Source organism: Palaemon carinicauda, chromosome 5 (assembly GCF_036898095.1).
Source record: "Palaemon carinicauda isolate YSFRI2023 chromosome 5, ASM3689809v2, whole genome shotgun sequence".
Taxonomy (NCBI): Eukaryota; Metazoa; Arthropoda; class Malacostraca; order Decapoda; family Palaemonidae; genus Palaemon; species Palaemon carinicauda.
In genome coordinates, this window is record NC_090729.1 from 111802892 (window position 1) to 111809384 (window position 6493).

A 6493-nucleotide genomic window follows, 5' to 3' on the forward strand; every position below is an offset into this window, starting at 1 on the left:
AAAAAGTTTCATTCTTTCTATGCAAAATAAATAAGGTTCTTTAAAAACGCAAAATATAGAAAGGTTAGAAAAAAATTCCCACCAGAAAGAGAAAGATTCGAAACGTCCACGTAACCACAAGAATTCCCGGCTCCCCCAAACAGAATAATAGAGGCCTAGGCGGTTTTAAAATAAGTGGATTCCAACTTATTACCCGTAGGCCTATGAGCAATAGCCCCATAGCTGCCTACATTCAGTATTCTAATTTAGGTCTACACGTGTTAAGAAGCCATACTCGGCATTTTGTATGGACTGTGGCATATGGGCCATATAAAAATGAGTTTTATCATACGGATATGTTGGTAGAGAGGTCTATATACATTAATTAGATAGCTAATATAATAAATTTATAGTTACACCTAGATACATTAATTACAGAGCTAATCTAATAAGTTGATAGATAGCCCTAGATAGACTAATCAAACAGCATTTCTAATAAGTTGATAGATAGGCCTAGATCGATTAAATACATAGCTAGTCTACTTCGTAATACTTTCAAACCTAAGATTTCTTTATATATATATATATATATATATATCTTAATTCACTTTTCCTGACAAAACAAAAGTTATCATCTTTTAACGAAAAAGAAGACGAAAGTGAAATGGTATAACTATGTTTCATGATGGCTACAAAATGGAGAAATAGGTGATCCCTTACCTTAATTTATTCTCATCATTTATTTATTTCCTTATTTCCTTTCCTCACTGGGCTATTTTTCCCTATTGGAGCCCAAAGGCTTATAGCATCTTGCTTTCCCAACTAGGGTTGTAGCGTGGCTAGTAATAATAATAATAATAATAATAATAATAATAATAATAATAATAATAATAATATGGTCAATTGTAAATAGCGTTATGTATCGGTCAATATATGAATATATAGTTTATCTACCAAGGCATTTTATCCCCGATTCTGGGGAGTAACCGACATAAAAAGAAAAAGAAGAAAATAACGAAAGGAGACTCTTCTTCTCTTTGCTCCTCCCAGCCTGACGAGGGATACCGAATTTGGTTGGTAGTAAACTAAGATATTTGGTATACGATATACAGGCAAAGTCATAAATAAACAACATACAAAATAAAGCCTAAATGCAAAAATGTACGTGCCATAAACTCTGTACCATGGTCTTCCACTGCCTTGGTTTAGAGTTTTCTTGCTTGAGGGTACACTCAAGCACACTCTTCTATCTTATTTCTTTTCCTATTGTTTTGTTAAAGTTTTTATAGTTTATACAGGGAATATTTATTTTAATGTTGTTAATCTTCCTGAAATATTTTATTTTCCTTTTTTCCTTTCCACACTGAACTATTTTCCCTGTTGGGGCCTTTGGGTTTTATAGCATCCTGCTTTTCCAACTAGGGTTGTAGCTTAGCAATTAATAATAATAATAATAGTAATAATAATAATAATAATGATAATAATAAGAAAAAAAAATTAAAAATATATAAAAACCTCCGCTAGACATCCTGGTAGATCTTTATCGTTATCGTCGGCCTTCCTTTGTTCCGATTTGCTCAGCGCTGCTGTCTTTGTTCCCACAACAGACGCCTATATAATTACTTTCTATGGTGTAGAGAGAGAGAGAGAGAGAGAGAGAGAGAGAGAGAGAGGCCTATAATAAAATTACTTTCTATGGTGGAACATTTGTGAGAGAGAGAGAGAGAGAGAGAGAGAGAGAGAGAGAGAGGCCTATAATATAATTACTTTCTATGGTGGAACATTTGTGTGTGTGTGAGAGAGAGAGAGAGAGAGAGAGAGAGAGAGAGCTTCAATTTCTTGTTTTCTTTTATTCAATAGATATTGACTTCGTGAAATTTTTTGTCATAACCAAAAATATTTTGTTGCTGTTGTAAAAATACTTACAAATCAATATTATATCTAAGTAAAAGCGTGTCTAAGTATATCCACCATGCAAAACAGCTACCACAAGACAATTAAAAGTCTTTTTTTTAGTTTATAGATGACATATCTGTTTTTGACGTTGTAAATAGTTTATGTAGGACGCTGTTACTGTTTTTAGACATATATTGTTAATTTATTCTCATCATTTACTCATTTCCTTTCCTTACTGGGCTATTTTTCCCAGTTGGAGCCCTTGGGCTCATAGCATCTTGCTTTTCCAATTAAGGTTGTAGCTTGGAAAGTAATAATAATAATAATAATAATAATAATAATAACAATAATAATAATAATTACACTTCACGGGAAGCTATGGAGACGTCAATGTACCGGAATTAATGAAGCCAACTGTACACTCCTACACAAAGGAATCTTCTAAAAATGCTCCATGAAAGCAGTTGGAGGAAGAATTTATGTAGAAGTAAATACCTTAAGTAAAACAAAAAATTCTCCTTAGGAAAGACTAAAATACCAAGCGAAAATGTGTCTCCCCTGATGTTAAGAAACGTTCATTAACTAATAAAGGTAAAATGAGACGTTGTTACGTTTAAAAGCTCATATGTCAGTCAAATTTTATACTTGTGGTTATTCTACAAGTATCTTCCTTGGCATTTAGAGATGTCATTAAATGTTCCACCTTCCTTCATTAATAGCAATACAAATAAGAGCAGCAATGCAAAGAGGTTAGCTTCGACAGCCACATAGTAACTGTCGTAGTAAGAAAAGGACATTACATAATATAATCCCCTTAATGACGACGGACATAACATGTCTGCCAAAGCTTTGTTGCTGAGAGAAAAGCATTGATGTGTTCCTATTTTCAACTAGTCTCCAAAAAAGGAGGTTGAGCATTTAATGAAACACAGGAGTTTGAAAATTTCAAATTTATGGCATGCAAAACAGTCGACAGGTGAATTTGCAACTGCCATAAATTATCAATATGATGTTGAGGTATCTTTTGTATCTAAATTAAAACAAAAGTAATAAGAGATTTCTGACCGCCAAATGTTATTGGAGTCGCCCATGGCCTAAAAAAGATCTATCTGTGATGGCAATTTCGTGAAAATCCATCAATTTGTTATGTTCAAAATGGTGAAAATACAAAGCCAGATCTGGATCATCTTTTCATCTCCAAAATTCAAGAGAGTCGTCCATGGCCTAAGATCTATCTGTGGTGAAGTTTCGTCAAAATCCGTCAATTTGTTTTGACGTTATCTTTAACATGACGAAAAATGCAAGTCTGGATCCGGATTATCTCCAAAATATAATGGAGTCGTACATGGCCTAAGATATACCAGTGGTGAAAATTTCGTCAAAATCCGTCAAGTAGTTTTGGCGTAATCCTATCCACAGACAGACACACAAATAAATAAGCTGACTCGATCTTATAACCTCCTTGGCGGACGTAATAATCTTTCGACCAATGTTAATCTCACCCTTGTCCCAATCAGGCTTCATATAACAAAGGCGATTGTGGAGAGACACGGAGATTGGTTGAAGAACCCAATGCCATTTTGAGTGCAATAACAGTTCCATTGGAGTTGGTACAAAAAGCAAAACCTCAAAAATGTACAATGTACATTAGGACACGAACTAGGGCTTTGGAGCAATGGGAGGTCACTCAAATTCGATTTGGAACTGGGGAGAGAAGCCCTCTGTTGAATACTCTTAATTTTTACTTAGCAGTAATTGATTGATTGGTTTCAGAAAACCACAAATCAATCAATCACTTCAAAAAAAAAAAAAAAAAAAAACTGAGTTATACTAAAGGACTGAAATGGACTTCAGCCTGTGGCCAAAGGGGCGGTGAAAAGACCGCTAAGTTATGGCTACAGTGGTCCCCGTGATGTGCACTGAAGGCACTGACACCCTATGGGGCATAAAACCTAATGGAACAATAACCAAAATCTTCATTAAAAATGTTATCAAACATGATTGTAAAATATATTTGAAATTCAAAACAAAAGTTGACATATAGCAAACTTCGTAAATACGTATGAAGGCTTTGCCCCTGTCATAACCAATAAAAATACGAACAATGATTTATTATTATCATCATTATCATTATTAAATTCATTATAATTTAAATTATTATTATTAAAATCATGTTTCACAAGCTCTAGGTCACGACAAAATATCTTTAATAAACCACAAAAAAAATTGATTTATTTAGAAACTTCAACAAGCAACAAGAAATGGACAAACTAAAATTTCCTTTTAAGTCATTATTATCAAAATTATTAAAATCATGTTTCACAAGCTCTAGGTCACGACAAAATATCTTTAATAAACCACAAAAAAAAAAATGATTTATTTAGAAACTTCAACAAGCAACAAGAAATGGACAAACTAAAATTTCCTTATATTTGCCAAGCCAATATGAAAATTTCAGAAATAAACATTCAGATTTACCTACCAAAAACTTCAAGCCTTTTGCGTGCGCAGCCGTGATTTATATCTTTATTTATCCAGCCACTTATCTCTCTCTATCTACCTACCGACAGATAGATAAAATAATTACCTCCTTACCCAAATCAAGATGAAAAAAAAAAAGATGAAGATACGAAAACCGACGCCAGAAAGGCTAGATAAAACCCACGAGTCGTTATCAGTTCGTTATCAGTTCCTTATCAGTTAAAGGAGAGACGAATGTCCATCCGCCTGACGCATGGAGTTAAAATGTACCACGACATTTGCTTGTTCTTAGAAATTGTAAATTCAAAATTTGCACTGTTCATCTCTATTCGTAACAGTTCTTTCTGGCTGACTTGCAATAAGCAATTATTTTTTTTATTCTTTTTTTTATATTGGTAATTTCATGGCCTCTTAAGTTTATTACGTATTTCAATAAGCAATATTTTTCTATTATTTTCTTTTTTATTACTAAGGCCATTGCCTTTAGGTTCAGTATAACAAATTGTTTTTTATTCATTTCTTTTTTTTATTGCTAATGCCACAGCCTTTAGGTTTATTACGTAGGGATGAGTGAAATAATAATAATAATAATAATAATAATAATAATAATAATAATAATAATAATTAGCAAAAGTTATGTAACGTTACCGAAAGATGAAAAATAATTAAGCTAACGTGTAGAAAATACCAAGATACCATTAGTACATTTAAAACTCAGAGTCCACTTACATAAAATAGAGAGAGAGAGAGAGAGAGAGAGAGAGAGAGAGAGAGAGAGACTACTGACGCTTAAAGGACATAAATAATGATGATAAAATTTTCATAGCCAATTGTTAGTTTTCTCAGTCATAAAAAAAAAAAATACATTTAAGTTGATGAAATTTACTTATCTATTTAATATCAACCATCTTGAATTATTCTAATTTTCTTTTATCTGCTTAGATTATTCTTTATTTCTCTGTTTCTTATACGTAGTAAGGTGGTTTCCATATCGGGTCTCGTGAGCTTTTACAATCAGGGTTAGAGTTTGAATAATAATAATAATAATAATAATAATAATAATAATAATAATAATAATAATAATAATAATAACTAACTAACTAACTAATACCGTAATAACAATTGAATTTAGTTCTACTTGATGTATACTAAATATTAAACTGAATTATTCATTTATTATATCCCACTTTATTCAAAAAAGAAAATACATACAATAAGCATTTTTCTGCAACTAGATATTTATCACACTAGCTATAAAACAGTGATAATTCAACACAATCCACAATTAACTCTTAAAATCTAAAGCACATGGAACAATCCCATATATATACACGCAAACACAAATCCCGTCATGAAAATTATCACAAACTAAAAAAATATATCAAGAAAAAGCCCATATTCAACGGGCTTAACAACGCACTAGCACTAAGAGCATACATCTCACCCCCTTTCCACCCCCCCCCCCCCAGAAAACCATACTAAGACACGAGCCTTCCCCCCATCTACATCACAGTCGAAAATAATCTAGATGAAATTGCTAACCACCTCTTTCATCCACACAAACATTAGACAAACGCTTTTTGGGCAGACAGAACGTTTCCTCATCCTCCAGGGTAGAAAAAGAGGAGGGATGAGAACGTTCGACTTCTTTGTTCTGGTAACGCAAACGTTTATTAGAGGGACCGGGGCTAATAAATATCTCCCTTTCCTTTGTTCCAAATGGTGGATATAAAAAGCAAATGAAATAAAACTTCCAGTGACTAAAAAAAGGAGAGAGAGAGAGAGAGAGAGAGAGAGAGAGAGAGAGAGAGATAATTTCCTTTTGAGAAAAAAACTAACAAGCGGATGTGAAAAGTTCTTATCTTTCAAAGAAAACTTATCAGAGAGAGAAAGAGAGAGAGAGAGAGAGAGAGAGAGTGAGAGAGAGAGAGAGAGAGAGAGAGAGATGCAGCAACCCTTTCTTTGTTTGGATAAAACTAACAAGCGGCTTTGAAATGCTTTTGACTCCATAAAACTTATTAGATGAAATCTCGTGAAAATGAGAGAGAGAGAGAGAGAGAGAGAGAGAGAGAGAGAGAGACTTCGTTAAAAAGCCCCTGAAAATATTTGGAGTATATATTGTTCAGTATATTCAAAG